Genomic DNA, 402 nt, shown 5'->3' with positions numbered 1-402 from the left:
GACTTATTTCATCTCATCAGTGCAGACATTGTTTTGTGAACACTACCTTTAGTAGTGCTCTGCCCACATATCACCTTTCAGTCTATGAAATTAGGCAGGAGATTTACCTATTTCCTTTCGGTGATGAGAAAGTGGGAGTAGGGTGAAGTTGTCCCTAGACACTAATCTTAAGTCAGTTTTGAATTTTTCTCACTAATGTTTATGGTTAGGATTGGGGGAGGTGAAGCTGATCCTAGATCTGTACCAAGGGGTAACTACACCCCAGAGTGAGAAAGGGACACTTAAAAACAAGTACAATCGGCATATCACACTCAATAGAACCTTGATAATAAGGGTTACATCTTGTCTTTTGAACTCTTCCTTTACAGTTGCGGTCAGATAAGTAGAATGATGCTGTTCAAT

This window comes from Salvelinus fontinalis, chromosome 31, assembly GCF_029448725.1.
Source record: "Salvelinus fontinalis isolate EN_2023a chromosome 31, ASM2944872v1, whole genome shotgun sequence".
Taxonomy (NCBI): domain Eukaryota; kingdom Metazoa; phylum Chordata; class Actinopteri; order Salmoniformes; family Salmonidae; genus Salvelinus; species Salvelinus fontinalis.
Note: the sequence above shows the minus strand (reverse complement) of the source record.